Source organism: Chrysoperla carnea, chromosome 3 (assembly GCF_905475395.1).
Source record: "Chrysoperla carnea chromosome 3, inChrCarn1.1, whole genome shotgun sequence".
Lineage (NCBI taxonomy): Eukaryota > Metazoa > Arthropoda > Insecta > Neuroptera > Chrysopidae > Chrysoperla > Chrysoperla carnea.
Window position 1 is genome coordinate 26883559 of NC_058339.1, and position 19894 is coordinate 26903452.

Sequence of the window (19894 nt, forward strand, 5' to 3'; positions counted from 1 at the left end):
GAAATACCCGATTTGACAACATAATTTTTAAGAAACAGGGTATGAATATAAATACGTTCTTATAAAATGGCTTTTCTTACAAACATTATACAACTTATGATAAAGTTCCATTTACTAAATAAAACATTTGATATAGAAAAATTGAAGTCCCTTTTGTTATATAAATTATCTCATAAAATACAGATTCAATCATAAAATTTTCAACAAAAATATTGTTTTTGTGCTGTGAGCACATTTAAAAAATCTACATTTATTTACTTTTTAAAATTTTAATATTCTTAAAATCGCAATTAAATGATATTTTCATTATTTCATTTAAAAAAAAAACACGCGTAAATAATTGCACATAAAAACAATTATTTGTATTAGAAAAATTGAATGCACCCATAGAGTTTTTAACTTTGATTAAAGCTTATATTAATCGTAATCCTAAGTCATCTAGGGCATCATGAATCAGCAATTTGGAATAGCTTAAATTTGTGTTGAAACAAACTTTTTCCATTTTATTCAGTTGATACAGGTTTAAGAAAATCAAAGATGTAAGTTGTTTTATGCATAGCAGTTCTTTTAAGAAAAAAAATAGAAAGAGAAACTTACAAAGTTTAAAATTCTTAACTTAAAATTGAGTGCATTTTGCGTTAGATGTTAAAGCTTAGATAAAGAATTATCAATTGTTTACTCTACGCACCAAGTCATTCACTCTACGCATCAGTTTTCATTTTATGACCAGATATCTCCTACAATAAATAATGTAGTTGTTGTTTTTGAGCTGCTGTCTGATTAAATTTAAAACAAGCCTCAAAAAAATTTTCAAAAAAATTAAATTTCTGCTAAAATCTAGAGCCGTGGTTTTTTTACCAGGACTTTCATTTCATACGTTAATAATTTACACAAACATTCACATAAAGGCAAAATTATTGAAATATTGAAAGAAATAAAATGTCAGTACATTTAATATACATGAAGTTGACACACACAAAAAAAAAAACAAGCCGTAGCGTATTTGAACTTCAGAAGCCAGATCTCGAAATTTCTGGTGAAGAAAGTTATGTTGTATTCATTTTAATTTTACCTGCAGTTGATTGAATTGAGTTCATAATAGCTATGCTATGCTTAGCCCGCCCGCCAAGTCCCTTAAGCCGCCCCCTCCTATTTAGGAGCTAGCATATAACTCTAATAAATACCTATTCACAACCCATGAATAATAAAAAAAATACTACCTCAATAGTATTCTTAGTACCTGTTCATAATTATAGATAAATATGGTGGGAGCGCAAATAAATACATAAGTACATATTAAGATAATATAATGGTTTAATTATCTGCGTTTCCACCATTTCTTGCATTTAATATTTTGTTTGAAATATCCGTTCTCAAGTTAAAGCGTGACCAGGAGAAATGGAGGTTCATTTTTATATGCATAGATTCATGTTTAGGTCGTAAAAAGGGACTATGAATTCGTAAACGAGCAACATTTAAATGGACAAATATTTTTTTGTGAACTTTCTCCAAAACCATGACAGATAGAAGATTGCAAAAATGCATATGGCTTCCAATAGTGGATTAATTGATTCAACACCAACCCATTCAACAATATTATAATGGGCAAATTTTCGCAGGAAACTTTTTTTTAGTGAAAAAATATTGAATAAACATGCATATTAAAATACTTTTTTTTTTTTTAAGGAATTTGCAACAGCAAAAAAGTGTCGTTTTTTATAAAAATAATAATGCAAGCACTCATACTGAACACTGTCTATATCATACATTTTTTTATTTCAGTTATCAGAGTGACGCCAATAATTTTCAATCAAAATGCTTAAAAAAAATACGTAGTTCATTGAAGAGTGAAAAACCCAATCAAATAATAAAAAAAAAAATACATGGGCACACACTGTTTAAATTGAATTTTGACCAATTCCCAATGTAATAATATTCAATGTATATTTAATGTAATTGACATTACTAGTTGACATGTGAGATATTAAAGTATATATACATACATATAGAGAGAGGGTCCTAGGTCCACACGATTTTAAAATACAAAGGGGGAAAGAATGGTGTATATATCTACTAACTATATACTCTGGCAGTAAATAGAAAATTTATAACCAAGGGGTAGTAGTATGTACGTCCGATGTGTGTAGATAAAATACATGACACAATGTTGTATTCTCTTCTTTTAACTCGGATAGATGATATTTTGTCGTTCTGAACTATTGGTTTGTTTACAGTATTCAGTACATCGTACATCAGTACGTAAAGAGCCAATTCTATAACAAGTAAAATTTACAAAATTTAACAAACCCCCGACGAATGCGATTTATTCCTTGTAAACCAATTTTTGGAAACTTTGCTATAAAATGTTATCAATCAAGTCGGTTCGACCGTTTAGGGACTACGATGCCACTGAGAAACACACACAGATAAACAGATAAATACTTTAAACTTATAATACTTCTTAAATCAATATCAAAGTGATGGTCAACGGCATCAGATGAGATGAAAAGGATACTTAGAGAGCTATCATTTTTTGGGACATTTGCGTTGACTTTGTTCTTTTGTATTTTTGTTTTAAATTACCATTTCTCTTTTCGAAATGAATTGAACCAGATTTATTAGATGATAAAATATTTAAAACAAAATTTCCAGTTTCACTATACTCACACGAAGATTTCAAGGTTAATTTTGGAAGCGATGATTTATGCTTTTAGGCTTTCAATAATTGGACTATCCGTCTAATATGTATAGCATAGCATATTGTATATACTCATGCTTAGGGTATGTTTATACATGTATTAAAACAGTTAAAATTGGGTAAAGTTCTATTGCTGCATACTGTCATTTCCTACACTATAAACATTACAGAAAGATTTATGATAAGTGAGAAAAAGTGTTGGCGACAAAGATTTGTAGAATGTTCATCCCTTTCATGGCTAGTTAGAACATAAATTGCAAACAAATGACAAATCAATTCAACTTCCTTTGTATTCGTCAAATATTTTATAACCTTGTTATACCATGTATATGAAATATACCAATGTAAAGTAAGTTTAGTCCCAAGTTTGTAACGCCTAAAAATATTAATCTTACCAACAAAATTTTGGTAAAGGTGTTCATAAAATCGCGTAATTAGTCTGTCAGTCTCTCTGTAATCAGATATCAAGTTGAAATTTTTACAGCGTGCTGAGGACATTAAAAGTGAGGTCAAGTTCGTAAATGAGCCATAGAGGTCAAGTGGATCTTGGGTCCTTAAGACCCATCTTGTAAACCGTTAGAATTAGAACAAAAGTTTAAATGTAAAAAATGTTCCTTATAAGAAAATAAACAACTTTTCTTTGAAACAATTTTTTGTTAACATCACTGTTTACCCATGAGAGCGCAAATTATATGAAAATTTTAAAGTTTGTATTATATGGGAAAATCATTTATAAATATGTGGCTAGCTAAAAGTGGATAACTTTTCTTTACTTACGTGTCGTCAAAAAACAAACAATTGCGTCATCAACACTGTCTATACATGGTATTTCAATAATTAACTCAATTAATTGTATGTTTTCACTTGTTTTTTATTTGTTTACTAATTAGGAAATAATTAATTTAGGCATTTTTTGTGGGGGTACATAAATACATTCTCAAGAGATTGGCATAATTAAATTTTATGATACATAACATATTTTTTTTTAATTACCAACAATTATTCATTTAAAACATCCTATAACCTTGGACTGAACTTGAAATTTGAACAAAGAACCATGGCGTAATAACAAATTGTTATTACGCCATTCAAAATTCTACATCAAAATCGCAAAACGTGATTTAAAGTTGCTTTTTTGGTATGTTAATTGGACCCCTGGGAGAGTGAGGCTACGCTTTGTAAGCAAAAAAAATGCTACCTATGTAATCCGTGAAAAATTGCAAAATTTTTTCAGTTTTTGTAGCTCAATTCAAAAACTAATAGTTTGTTTAAAAGTTTTTGAGATATGATGTTTGAAAACTTTACATGATGATCAGAAATGTTAAAATTTTGAGTTTTCCTTATATTAAACCGTTAGAGATGAAACAAAAGCTTAAATGTAAGAAATCTTACTATTAAAAAAATAAACAGCTTTTGTTTGAAACAAGTTTTCGTAAACATCATTGTTTTCTCGTGAAGGGGTAAATTTGAGCAAAATTTTGGTGTCCATTTTCTCCATAAATATAAATGATGGACAGATGAAAATATGTAGCTAACTTCAACTAAAAAACCTTATGAAAAATTTAAAAAAAAACGAAAAAAAAAAGTTTTCTAGAAAATACTTCGGATATTTTCTAAATTCTCGAATAGTAGTACGAATGGCAACCGAAAAGCGAGGTGAAGCTGCTTTTTGGTATGTTATTTGGACTCCTTACACAACCCCATTTGGAACAACGAAACGATTTTGACATAAATATTCTGTGAAATTGATATCTATTGTGCCGTAGGTGAGAGAGGGATATCTTTAACTTTCAACTTTCAGATTTTTATAGTTATTTGATAAGTATGTCATTGAACTTTTATCATAAAATAAACGAACAATGAACAATAATTCATATAAGTTTCCCTTCTTCATTCTGTCAAAATAGGGTTCTTAGAATCATAAATATGAAAAGAATGTTATTGGTCATTTGAATGAAATTAATCTACATTGAGTTTAAATAGACTTTAAATAGAGAAGGTTAAGATGCCTAAAACTAAATGGACGTTAAAGCCAATTGATTTATTTTCCGCTGCATTCGCCAAATTTTCTCATGCATAATGCTAATATACTATTTTTTAAGACAATTGTACTTTGAAGTGGATAGAAAATAAAATGAAAGATTTGTTTACAATATTACCAAGCTTATAAAAGCTTGTTTGAAATAATTGGTTATCATTAACCATAAATTCAACCAAAATGTTAATAAATCACACAATAGCACCTCCATACGGTTACATGTATAGTATGAGTAAGTATAATGATACAAGCAGCATCTCCACTCTCATCCTTTGGTACTGTTTAAAGCAATATTCATCTATTAAATACCATGTTCAGCATGAATCGTTCGTTCTAGATGTCAGTTTTCCATGACAGGTTGATTGCGTTTTATTATAAATGGTTTACCATTAAGAGGGATAAAAATTTAAACAAAAATTAAATAACTTGTGGGTAAGATATCATACAATTTTTGAAGTGAAAACTTCTTTAGCGACGTTAGGCACTTTTTGGTAGGCTACAAAATACTTCTTCAAAAATAAAAAAAATAAAAAAGGTATGTCACACACAAATTGTTTTTTAGGGTCTATGGAAAATCTTAATGGAAAACCCTTCATATATAATATTATGTCCCAGCTAGGTACATCATGTTTATGTACATGAATTAGTCCAAGGCATCGTAAGAGTAAAAAATACGTCATACAACACCATATAAACATGCATTCCCGCTGCCTGTCCCTATGTATGCTTAGATCTTTAAACTACGCGACGGATTTTGATGCGGTTTTTTTCTGATAGACAGGTGATTTTTATGTTTTAAAAAACCTAAAGATAATTTTAGAAGCTAAACAAAATTGCGAACAAAAACAGACTAAGTGACGGCATATGATGTGAAGGTTATAACACAATAATCTTTGTATTTAAAATTGAAGTTGCCCAGCGAAACGGGTAGTTCACAGCTATTCAAATATAAAGCAGGAAAACAATTGAAAAATTAATTGATATTTTTGTTTATTTTTAAAACATGCATAGAAAAAAATAAAATAAAATACAAAGAGTTTAAAAATTGTTTTTAATTTTTTATGTCTAAAATATATTTTGTAAATGCGACCGTAAGCTGCAGTAGTATATAAAAGTGATATCTATCATTTTCATCTTTTTATTTTTTTGGAATTATTAAACGTATTTGTTGCTGTTATGAGAACTTGGATTATATATAATAATAAAGGTGAGATAAATTTAATAATATATTATATTAACTTATTTGATGTAAAAATATTAAATCATAATTATTATCTTTTGACAGTAATGATTGACAATAAATTAATCGATCGCACAAGGGCCTTTTTTAGAAGTAAAATGAAAAACCTGGTTTGAAAAAATTCAAAAATGTTCATTTTTCTGTTTTTATTAATTAGCTTTCATTTTAATAAGCTAATTATTTGCCACAAATCAAGAAACAAACAAACATCCTTACTTTCTTATTCATAATATATAGGGATTACATTTTGGTAAATTGTATTGCATAATAACTAGTTTCAAAAAATTATGGGAAATGAAATTACTGAATTTTAAATTTATGGCGCCAGCTCTACTCGGTACCCAACAATATAAATAAAAGCAAAGACAAATTTTGAAAATATAGAATAGTATTTTATAGATATATAGATATTATTGATCATGCGCATTGAATGTTTTATTTTCTTGTGTTTTGTCTGTACAACATATTATAATAATAGTAATAGAATAAAAATACATAATATGTTATAATAAAAATTTATACTGCATGCATTAACATAAATTTTTTTTCCTGGATGTTCACCAAAATAATAATAAACTAAAATTGTATATAAGTTTTATTACTGCTGTGATCCTACACCATTTATAATACTTACAGAGTGATACAAGAGATAATTAAAATGTTGATAAAACTACGAGCTCAATTCTTGAGTAGAAATTAGCCTAATATACAATTTGGGATTCAATTGCAAATGGCCGAGGCATGCTGAATACGGACTGCTCGATGCCAAAACAGTGATCTCACACCAGTTTTTCCTAAATGAGATGTGGTGGCAATGGGGTGGCAATTGAAAGTTTTCAGTTCTTCCACACTGAGATCTAGTCGGCAAAAAATAACTACTCTTTTCAGGGATTTGATAACCCAGCTTTTAAATTATTTAAGCAATATTATCTTTTCCACATTACTGAAGTAATATTAGCTTCATTGGGATCTGGTTGAAAAATCATTGAATAGTTAAATGTACAGAGTCAGTTCAAGTACCTTCTTAAAAGGTTGTAAAGGTCAGTTTTTGACAAGTCAAACTTACCATAATAGTAGTTTTACGTTCTTTATCAATTGCGCATAAAATCCACCTTCAGCTCCCATCGAATAATATGATGTGTTTAATTTCTATTTTCTAAAATACCTCTCTCAAGTACAATTGAGCTACTCTTACATCATTCTGTACCCCTAGCTCTGAGTGTTTGTTATATAATATTATACAGGGATATAATAAACATTATTATTGTTTACTTGGAACAAAATTTATTTCTCATGCTTGTTTATGTATTGTTTATACAAAATCAACAACAACAATATCTGAAATACAGAGTGTATAGAGTTTATTGCGTACCTAAAAAAAAATAATAATGGGGTTTAACCTCCGTTATTCAGACATACATCTAAAACAGATGCCACCCACATCATTATTTTTTTATGTTCATTTATTTTAACTACATCCGAATACATTCATTTAAATTTTTATGACATGGGTGGAGTCGTTTACTTCGTTCTTATATCAATGCGACGACAGTATGATCAATTAACCGCCCCATTAATTATAATTGGTCAGACTGCCACTGCCTGGATTTGTTACCTCCCAGTCTAACTAATGAAACGGTTAAAGGCGATTGCACCTTTACTCCCTTGTCACTAAGTCGGTTACGCGTGCCTTAAATAAATCACTTGGCTTACTTTTCACAGCTCTTACTCGAGAGCTGTGTATTTTCGACCTAAATTTTACTGGTAATATTTTTTTATTACAAACTAGTTGAAGTATAAGCCTTTTTTTATTACTTTTGAAATTTTTCGACGAATATTAAAAAAATTACAAAAACAATTAAATTTTGATTGCTTGGAATTAAAAATAACAAACATTGAAAAACAGAGTATACGAAACAATTGATGTTGTTGTCTACTAAAAACTTACTGATCGAGATTGTATGACGACGATTCGAGATCCTACCAAAAAAGCTAGATAGCGCGTATCTCTCAGATGGAAAACTCAATAATTTTGATTTTAAAATATATTTTTCATTCTATGTTCAAATTACGAAAATTTGTAAATTTTTGAAGACAAACTATTATTTCCTTTTTTTCAAAGAAAATATTTAGTTAAGACAAAATGAAACGAACGTTCATTTACTGATAAACTGTTAGTAAACAAACGTTCCCCTGTATCGAAAAAATATGGAAGCTTGACTTCGTTCTATGTTCTGAGATTAAATTTATTTGTTTGCAATGAATTTGATTAATGTTTGATTCAATTTTCTTTGTCATTTATAGTAAATTTCGATTAGGATTTAAGTCGATTTACAGTGTCCACACGTCTTATCTATATAATTCCAAAACTATCATTTGTGTTTGTATGAAAATGTAAAAATATGAAAACTTTACATGTTTAAAATTCAAATATTTATTGGAAAAATGCCATTTTTGAATTTGTTGTTGTTTTCGTTTCAAAATATGGTTATGTTACCTACAAAATTATTACATACGGATAATAATGTTATTGAAAATTATTATATTTTTCCAATACAAAATCATATTTTATGTGAAATTTCTTTTTGCATTTCGCAATTGTATTTTTTAGTTCTTCTAGACATACTATGTATATCGATTTCTTAGGGATGAGTTACACATGTGATGTGACAAATATATCGAGAGCCCAGAACGAAGCGATTTCTGTGATTCTTTTGTTTACCATTCACAGGATTCATAAAGGTAAGCTTAGTAATAAGGAAAAATATTTCTATTCTCTAAAAAAACAGCCATTAACAACAAAATACACCAAATTTTCTGCTAGATCGAAAAATTTGAATTTTTTTTTCAACTCGTTCGCTTCATTATGAGATCTCTGTCTAAAAGTATATGAAAATATTTTCAGTAATACGTAGTTTTCCCCGACCTTTGGAGCAAAAACCGTTTTTCCAATTATCCAGGGAGTTCCGTTGTGGAAAAATAAATTTTCTGTTAATTTGACTTTATTTCGAGGCGATCGGTGAAAATCTTTCTAGCATGTTTAGAACAAAAGGTTGAATTTTTTTTTGCGCGCTCTCATAAAATTAATCCGATTTGTATATTTTTTGGATCAAAATAACCTCATTCACTGAGTTTAATCAAATTACAAACACTTTTTCTCGATTTTCTCGATTTTTTCAAAAGGTTGCGAAATTTTTTTAAATCTGCAATTTCGATACAACTCAGTATAAGAGGTAATTTTGACCCAAATAGAACAAAAATCGGGTGCATTTTTTGACTGGTCAAGTAGTTTTTGAGATACGGACTAAAATCGATCCAAATATTGCAATATCTCAGAAACTCTGCATCCAACCATTAAGATAATCTGACTTTTATACTTATTTGGATCAAAATTACCCCATCCACCGAGTTTCAACAAAATTTTTTCGTATAGAACATTTTAAAAAGTGATTATTTTTCCAAAAAGTTTCTTTTTTTTGTTTGTATTTAAATAAGGTATACCTTAACATAAATGTAAATAAAGTTATATTTGCATTTTAAATATTTAATCCGTAGAATTTTTGACAGATATAGTACGTAATAGGATTATAATATTACCACCGATATAATAAGCTTGCTTTTAAAAATTCACGTTACATTTATATACATACCTACAATATGATACGATTTAATGTTAACTCTCTGTAATCTAATTAATTGGCTTTAAAATTGATTCAATAATTTATGAATGTAGGTTGGTAGGTGAGCGAAGGTATTATTTAAAGGTATAATGTGCTGTTATGATGAATTTATTTGATATTAAATGCAAACAATGCTATTTTATAATCTTTTTTTTTTATCTTATTTAAATTACATGAATTATAGCTAATTAATGTCATGTTAAACAGGATGTTTTATTTTTAAATAAACCAGGCATTTATCTTGGCAATGGTCCTTAATAAAAAAATAAACAACTTTTGTTTGAAACATTTCTTCGAAAACATCACTGTTTACCCGTGAGAAATAGATTCCAACATTGTATGGAATGTATTATATGGGAATATCAGTCATGCGTGTGTGACATGTATATATGGCTGACTATCTCTCTTTACTAACATGACGTGATAAAACAAACGTTTCCGTTATCAACACTGTCTCAACATGGTATTTCAACATTTGACTCAGTCAATTGTTTGTTTTGCACTTGTCTTTAGTAAAAACACGATAATACTATTCGAGCAAAGGAGGAATTTCCCAGTGCGAATAAATGAGTAGTAAATCATGGAATTTAGTAAAGGAATAGAATAATAATGTAAAAAATACAATAGAAAGGATTTCCAGATTTTGAGCTGATTCCGTTTGCGAAATTTTTTTGGTAAGAAGTAGTTTTGTTATTTGCATGCCTAAAAAGCTGATGGGGCTAAGCCACAACTTTCTATATCCAAAAAACTGTTAATGATATATAGCAAATGTTATTTATAATGTTTCTATAAAACACCAACAAATTTTGTTCGAAACAGTAAAAATTTTAGGTATTTTACACAGGTCTTAATGCTATTTTAAAATCGAATACGGAATGGTTTTTTCGGTGTACCATAACCGCAATATGAGGAAATGATATTTCGCTTGCCCATTTATAGCTTTTTTTCATTTTACAGCTTCTGAAAACTATACGCAAAGCTATATCGAAAAGAATCTAAAAGCGTGTCGATTGCACCACCATTGATAGTATCATCGGCATTACAGGTATATAAATAACTGCATACTTACGCATAGTGTCGATAAATAGTATAGAAATACCTATTTCTTTAATTTTCATTAACTCACCTGCAAACAAAAAAATTAAAATAATTAGTCCATGTAAAATTCCTTTTATTTAGAAGTACCTTCATTTTTCTACAGTGTAATTTGAAATATTGAATATCGATGATTTTTTGTATGACGTCAATACTATGTTCGATCTCTCTGTATAATATCTGTTTAATTAAGTTTAAAGAGCTTATATCTTTTGAATTTCTTGTCCTCTTTTAATTTTACTTTACTTTTGTTAAAAAATGCGGAAAGAAATTACCCCTATTATTTTCTATCGTGTAGGCATCTCTGAAAGTTACTAAAAATTATAACTAGCTAATTTCAGATGAAAATTCACCCTGAATTTTTTAAAAGCTTTGAATAAATAATAAATATAATATGATATATAGTATATATAAATTTAAATCATTATATTATTTAACTTAACATGGTTACCTATAACATATATAACATTATTTCCTTTACTGATTATTTAGCTCAAGCATTATATAAATAAAGACTATGTACCCTTATTACAAATAACTTGAATTACTTTCAAATGGATTGTAATCATTGCAAATTCTGAGTAATTATATTGACTGTTGTAATTATTTCCCTAATACACACACACGCAAAATTACTAATGTAGTATGTACCGTATAATTGTGTTTTTATATCAAGAACATTGCAAAACTTGTTTTTTTTATGTATGTCGCCGGATTATTGTAAGAATCGTTACTTTATAATCAATTTAGTCAGATTTTAACCCGACGATAGATTGTGAACGAAGATTACAAGATTATATTTAAAATCTAAAGTTTTTGAGTAGTTAAAACTTTCTAAACTTCTAATTTTAAAATATTTTACCTTTTCTTTTGTAATACACATTGAATTTGGCTGTAAAAGTCGTGCTAATGTGTCCGAAGAAGACAGAGATAGCCAATATTATTTTTGGGCCAAGCATAAGTGTTCAAGATAACATCTAAAATTTAAAATTAGCTAAATTTATTCAATTAGATGAATTAATCACTAAATTGTCCTTTCAACTTAAAAAGAAACGCATAATATAGATGTATAAATACAAAAAAGGATATTAAATTCTTCCACAGTTTTTTTAATTTTTAACCCAGGAACTAAAAAAAGGGGTGTTATAAGTTTAACCTCTATGTGTGTCTGTCGCATCGAAGCGCCTAAAGGGATGAACCGATTTTAATTTTTTTGGTTTCATTTGAAAGGTAATTAACAAAGAGTGTGGTCTTAGCTATGTTTCAAGTGCGAGCTTAGGGTTCCGTATCAAAAAAAAAAAATTGGCGGTTTTAACATATAATTTTAATAAATAATAATTACTATGGAAATGAATGGTCTAATAAACCTGGCTCAATTCATTTCAAAAAGTGAAATGGTCAAATAATTAGGCAATTCAAAACAATAATTAAAAAGAACAAAGTCAACTCAAATATTTCAATTTCAATTAAAATATTTCCAAAAATTTGTCTCAAAAAATGATAGCTCTCTAAGTATTCTTTTCATGTCATCTGATGTCCTTGATATTGATTTAAGCAATGTTATAAGTTTAAAGTGTTTATCTGTGCGTCTGTGTGTTTCTCAATGGCATCATAGCCCCTAAACGGTCGAATTGACTCGATTGAGAATACTTTATAGCTAAGTTTCCAAAAATCAGTTTAAAGATATAAATCGCATTGGTTGGGGGCTTTTTAAATTTTGTAAATTTCACTTGTTATTAAATTTATTTGATTTAAGATCGGAAAGCGGTTTTTGGTCAAAATATATAATTTTTAATACCATGGAAATTAATTAATTAAAATTCAAAATTCTTATTAATATTTTTAAACTTTTGACAATTCCAAATGTCACTTTTTCTATGTTTGAAAGTTTCAACAAATATTTAGAAAATTGAATAAAATAATTTTGTTTCCTTGGAAACAAGAAATAACAAACAGCAACCGTTGCTTACTGACGATGTTCTTATTAAAAACGCTTGATAGAGTACCTCTTCATTGAAAAGTCAAATATAATTGTAATTTAATAAATATAAAAAATTAACTATTTATACCGTGACGAAAAGATTGGTGGATAATACCGTATGTATAACATTATGAAGAAGAATGATTTCTTCTAAATTAGGTATAATATTGTATAGATATATGAAATAGTAGATAATATATTTTCTCTAAACATTTTTCATTGCAATTGTAATATATGTTTAATAAAATAACATTTATATCTATGAACCGTGTAATGTATACGTAATATACCAACTGTTTTTGTACCATCTAGGCATATACATGTCTGTAGTATGACTGAATACATCCGTTTAGTAATGCATCTAAGCGAGATGTATTATATACATGTATTTAACATTAGTTGGGAGACGCTTGGAGAGTGGAAGTTTTTTAGATAATTAATAATATTTGTATGCAACAAAACTCCCACTCTCTGCATACAACAAAAGTCTTGTGTATCGTATCTGTAGCCTTACAATATATGTATATAATACATCTCGCTTAGATGCATTACTAAACGGATGTATTCAGTCATACTACAAACATGTATATGCCTAGATGGTACAAAAACAGTTGGTATGTTACACGATATGTAGTTATGTATATATATAGAGAGTATAGGGATGAATGTATTTTTCTTATACTATATTCTATATAATGTTACATTACACAGTTATATGAAACAAATATTGGATTTAACAAGGTAAAATAAGTAAAACAAATAATATGGTTTCTTTCTATATTCCATGTATAGAATGATTTATAACAAAGTGGCAACAATGGTTTTAACGCGTTTTTTTTTTTTTACTATTACTTCGTAATAAAGCAAACAATACAATTAACTATCTATCCAATTCAAATCATCACCTTGCAAATTTGAAAATATAACCGAATTATGATACAAAATAATCGTGTTACTACGTACTTGAATACGGTAGATCATTTTAATCGATATGCAAAAAGTCCTTGTAGGTTAGCAAAAATACAGGAAAAAATGAGGGCATTGTTAAGAAACCTCGGATATTATCTTAATCTCGAGATCTGGTTCGTAAATGTTAAAAGTTAAAATAATACTTTAAAAAGTTTTTCGATCGTTATTTGAACTATTTACTCGGGAATCAAATAGTAGGCGAAAATAGAGAACCATTTACTCGGGAATCAAATAATTCAATGCAAAAATAGAGAGGGCTTAAAGAAAAATTTCACGACACGGTTATTGTCGGGGTTTTAGTTTTCGAACTTTATTTTATTTAAACCATTTTGGGGTTATTATTTCGTGAGATAGTATAACAACATACATATCTTTGAAAAGTGCTATCATAGTGTTATGTCTTCGAGAGAGTGCCGTATTCAATTAAATGTGACGTAAAATATAACTAGCGGACAATCAAGACGTTTCTAAAGATACCTCTTTTGTCAAATTATGATAAGTAGTTTAAGAGCTAGGTGAGAACAGACGAAAATAAATACATTTCAAACTATTTTGCGGTTATAATTTCGTGATTAAGTATAACAATATACATATTTTTGAAAAATGCTAATTACGCCCTTTAATTTGAAACCAAACACGCTATAATTACAACGAAATTTGTTTTTCGATCATAAATTTATGTCCTCTAGAGGACGCCATATTCAATTTAATGTCTATAACTAGTGGGCGATCAAGACGCTTTTAACGATACCATATTTGTCACATTATGGTAAGTAGTTAAGAAGCTAGGCCCGAGATGAACATACCTAGATATCGGTCGAACACATAATCTTCGCCATTGTATTCGGAGTAATTAGACATCTACCAGCGCAAGAACATACCGTTTCCATTACTTCTACCGTGGGTATTATTCTACATTGACTCATTCAGTATAATATTATTCCGTATGTACATATAACAGTCAAAAGAAAAAGTCAAAGGATAGAAGTAGAAATGAAGTCGAGATATGATCTCATCAGTTTCAGAGTACTGGTACTGCTATATAATATAGTACACATATAATATTATGTATGGAATATCCGAACACTACAACCATGTACACAAACACTTCATTTTCGAGTTTATTTCATCTTAGTGGAAACTTGTATTATGTACAATATAACCCACCAGAAAATATAACCAGACAAAATAAATAATTTCATGTCTAGACTAACAACAATTTCCCAACGAATTACACAATTTTATATACATTGATGTGTTGTAGTTTTCCGAATTTGTTTTTTTAATGTTTTTATTGTATTTATGGTATGTATTTGTTTTTAGTGTTTTTTTTTATGCAATAAAAATGGCTTACTTTAATTATTTTTTCACTTTAAATTTATAGTTCGGTATTTATTCTTAAAAAAAGGGTATGTTATTCATTGCTAAAATTGAGAATACGATGCTTAAGATCGTTGTCTTACTTTAGGCGTAGTGCCAGGAAAATTAAAAATTTTGTATACTTACTAAGGATATTATAACATAATAACCAGAATTTGAAGTCGATTGACCGCCGCTAACTCTAGATAAACTGAATTGGATCATCAACACGAAGAGCAAAGGAGAGATTGTATTTTTAACTTGTTTTTTAAGTAAAAAAAAAACTCAGAAATTTCCAAAACAAGATGTAAGCATAATGCAACCTAAGCCTAATTTTTTACATTTTTAATAGAGTTGTTCAAAGCAGAGCTAAAACAGTTCTATCAGTTTCAGTCAAATATAATTATGATCAGATTGTATATGCCCGAATTAAAAATTAAATTGTAGTGACTTAACTCTCACTTTATTATTTCCTTATTATTCTTTCGAAACTACTCATTATTTGGAACTGGTAAAAAAAGTTTTTCTGATCTCTGAAATAGCCTTTTAAATTTATTAGACCATAAATAAATCTAAATTAAAATCAGTCTAAAATTACATATTGTATTTTAAAAAACTGGTATTTATAAATTTAATTTCCATTCATACGCAGAAAGAAAAATAAAAATTATTTTCAGATAATAATTTCAATTTTTTCACTCCAAAGTTGTACTTTTATACATTCGCTTTAACAACTATTTTATTGGTATTTTAAGAATTAGTGGATAAATTATACAATACACGCCATATATATGCACAAGGAACCAAAAAACCTTATTTATCGTTTATAACCATAAAATATGCTGCATATTTGTAAATACAATGGGTAAAGCATTTGAAAAACGCAGGGTACAGTATCAAGAACACACAAGAATACAAAGGCATATTTAAATATATTTTTTTAAATTATGAACAACTAATGCTGTCTTTGATTTTCTAGTTCATGGCAAATGATAAATTCCACTTCCAATTTACACTTTTAGTTAGGATTTTCAAATAATTTTTCATTAACATCCCAATTATCACAGACTTTCATTTGTTTCTTTTTCACAACATTTCGTTATATTAAGACAAATTGATTGACAAAAAATTAATTATTTCGTGAATATTAAAGATTATCAATCAATTACAAGATCGTATAAAAAGTTTCCGGGCTCACACAGTGAAAGAAAACTTTTCTTTTCAAACAAAAATTGTTAGTAATTACTAATAGAAAAGGGCGTTGAACTGATGAACGTTGTCAATTATTATTAAATTAAAAAATGTATGCAGTTATTTGTGGAAAAAAACAATGATTCCCAGTCATTGATAATTTTTAATTTGCTGCTTTTTAATAAGGTGTTAGTCATAGTAGTGATATATAATATATAAATAATTATGATTGCAAATTTATAATAATTAAGGAAAAATTTTTGTTTGTGAAAAAAAATTTTTGTTGAGAAGTAAACATTAATTCCATAAACTTATTTTCCAGAAAAAGTAATTATACGTATTACAAACCATTATTATTTTTAATTGATTGTATAAGATGTTATTTTTAGTAAACAAATAATAATTTGAAATGATATTTATTTCAAAATATACTTTGGATAGTTCTGGAATTTAAATAAACGTAAAAACGCTATTATACAGCGATTAATATAATCATTAAAAGAATTAAAGAAATATCATTCAATTTCGCATTTATGCGAAAAATCATCGAATTTGAACATGTAATAGTTTGAAAACTTGTACTTAAATACAAACATTTTAATGGGCCCTTTGTGAGTTTTTACGCAGGACTGAGTTTGTACGCAGGACTTGGCAAATCATTTTTTAATTTTAAGAAAGTACAAGTTTTCCAAACGAGCTTTTGCGTTTTTCAATTGATTTTTTTTCTGCTGGGAGACAGCTGTCGAAAAAACGTAATGTAGAATATTTTTGAAAACGTTGTAGCATGGCGTAACGATCTACATATTGTCGTACTACGAAGCCCTTATATGCATCTGTACATTAAATTTAACAATAACGCATAGTTCTTCCTATATCTTTTTCTTGTAATATTATTACATTTGATAATAAATGGGGCTATTTGATTCAATATGCGACTCACAGTTATTACGCACTAGAATCATCAATAAATCTTTGCCTTTTTTGTCTGGGTTTTATGCACATTGTGTTCTATACCAACATATTGCGTAATCGTTAAATTGAATTTTCAGTTTAATGGTAAAAGAATTTTTTATAACATTTATATATAAAAATGTATTTCCTCTTCAAGAAAATGAGATATACCTCTTCAAGGAAGTATTATTGTGAATTATAAATTTTACCACAATTTATTGTTTTCTCGTACGCTTAACGAAACAAGTTTTCGTTAAGTATAATACTTTATTTTTAGAATTTCAACAAGTTTTCGAGTCTTAATTTGTGGAAATTCATTTTAGGTTAGGATATTGATTTTTAATATATACATTTTTTTACTAATTTTATCATTAATTACATTTTAAAGAAGCAATATTCTAACAATTTGTCAACGTACGGAGATACTAAAGCATAATGGCCTGATAAAATAATTAGCGCAATTTTATATTCATTATAGATGATGAAAACTTATCGAAGTCTACCAGATACGTAAGTTCGACTCAAAAAGCTCAATAAAAGGCGATTTTTACATAGGAAACAAATGTTATTAAAATCATAATTTTGGAGAAGGTAAAATTGGGTCATGGGTAAAAAAGATGGGAAAAAAAGAGTCAAGCGTGTGTTTTTTTAACCCCCGAATTAAAAAAAAAATGTGTTATAAGTTTGACCGCTATGTGTGTGTGTGTGTCTGTCTGTGGCATCGTAGAGCCTAAACGGATGAACCGATTTTGATTTTTTTTTTTGGAAAGGAAATTTAGTGAAGAGTGTTTTTAGCTATGTTTCAAGTGCGACTTTGGCTCAGCTTGGAATAGCTTTTAAGGAAAAAGGCAATTTAATTCTAAGATATGTTTCAAATGCGAGTTAAGGGTTCCGTGGCCGAAAAATTTGTCGGAGGTTTTTTAAATTTTGTAATTTTGGTCCATATTTTGTTATATTATTTGTAAGCTCTTACCATAATTTATGACCCATCATTTATTGTCAATTAATTACTAAAACCATCAAAATTCAATGCTTTTTTTTTTTGAAATAATTACCATTTTACAATAATTGAAAAGCAATGTGTTAAGTGAAATCATGCAATTACCAAAAGCTAATAAAATAAAATTTTTAGTAAGTTAATTAAAAAAAACGAACATTTTTATCAATAAAAATCAAATATATTGCACTGAACTTTACACGGTTGTGATTATAAAAAACATTGTTTTAATTAAAATTTATTCAGGTAGGTACTATATTGTGTTGAAACTAAAAAAGTTTTATTAATTTTTAGTTCTTTTTTTTTTCAATATCGTCATCATTATTTTTAATTATTATTGATTTTGTTTTATTGTTTGAAATGGAAATGTAAAATACCTTTTTTTACAAATATCTTTTTTGTATTAACTGATTTTGCGTCAAGCGAATCGCGTATTACTATTTGAAAGGTACTGATTAATGATTAGGGTATATTTAACCTTGAGATCAAAACTTTGTTTCATTGAATTTGTTTTTGCTATTGTTGTCAAGACAATAAGCAAAAAGCTCTCAAGAGCTTTCCCTTCCACCATATTTGATATATAAACGTTTTTTATTTCAAAACTTAAGATTTAAATAAAAAATATTTTTTTATTTAAATAAACAAGCTCTTATTGTACTAAAAACTAGAAGAAAAGTTTTCTTATGAATTACTCCAACATGACTGAAGTGATAACATGAAGTGTAAAGCATGAGGAGCTTTGATATTTTTTTTTAAGGACTTCTAGTTTTTGAAAATAGTCATGCATGAGTGATTCATAAGAAAAATTATTTTCTAATTTTTAGTACAATAAAAACTGGCCCCTAAAATAATTTGTTTGTTTAAATTCTTTTCTAGCTTAATTATCCGAGTTTGTCCTTTTGTTAGATATTTTAAATATTTATTTCGGCATTGCCTTCGTAACTCATAAAAATCGTGCTAACCAAAAAGTGTCTAACCACGGTTTTTTTTTAGTTTATTATCTTGAAATATTAATAGTATTTTCAATGAGACTCATAAGGAAGGTCGTCAGATCGAAATCCACCCACGTCAATAGTTTTTTTATAATGCTTTGTTAAATTTTGTTTTCATTACTATAAACAAAACTAATCTGATTAAATTTATATCTAGATGAACTGCACACGCATAATTTGAATAAACATATTTTAAAATATATATTCCTGTAATAATTAATAATTTATAAAATATCTATTTTTATAACTTGATAAATAAAAAATTAAAAAAAAAAAAATTAAATACAATTTTATTACCATTCCTTCCTTTATTGTGCCTTGTTATTTGATAATATATCATTTATAACGAAATCAACAAAGTTCCTACCGAGTGCCCTACGACCTCTATCGCTTTTTTATTCACACGGAGAATTCTTCATTTAAAATAATTCTAAAACAAATTTTTTATATCAAAACTTACTTGATTGACTGGTTAAAAATTACCAAATATGTTCATTTTACTATAATTATGTAGACATGACTAAACTAGGATATAAAAAAGTCGTTTTTTCAAATATGTTCTCATCGAGCACACTCAAGATTATTAGATTTAGGATAATTACTTTTACCATATATGTAAAAAAAATTTTCCAGATAAAACTGATGAATGACCTGCTAATTTAATACAATTTGTTAATGTAAAATGTGAACGTATATAGCTGCG

General features: G+C 27.8%; 1 protein-coding gene across 1 annotated transcript in view; it reads right to left on the minus strand.

Moving 5' to 3' along the window:
* Nucleotides 1-19894, minus strand: part of LOC123296646 (GATA zinc finger domain-containing protein 14) — a 382239-nt gene that overhangs the window by 160818 nt on the left and 201527 nt on the right. The gene's annotated exons all lie outside the window — the stretch shown is intronic.